Below are 212 nucleotides of genomic sequence, written 5' to 3' on the forward strand. Positions count from 1 at the left end.
AGCCTTTCTCATTAGGAAACATATGTAATTGTTTAGGGAATACCAAAACATGCTTCCACCTTACCAATCTTGAAAATACAACTCTGTCTTCCTATGGTTCCAAAAATTTTGTTTTTCTTTTTATACAAATGAGGCCCCTCGCAAAATATATTCTGTCGAATACAAACTACAAAAGTAGTTGCAGAAATCATTGAAAATATTGATCAGTGTTT

Source organism: Penaeus monodon, chromosome 29 (assembly GCF_015228065.2).
Source record: "Penaeus monodon isolate SGIC_2016 chromosome 29, NSTDA_Pmon_1, whole genome shotgun sequence".
Lineage (NCBI taxonomy): Eukaryota > Metazoa > Arthropoda > Malacostraca > Decapoda > Penaeidae > Penaeus > Penaeus monodon.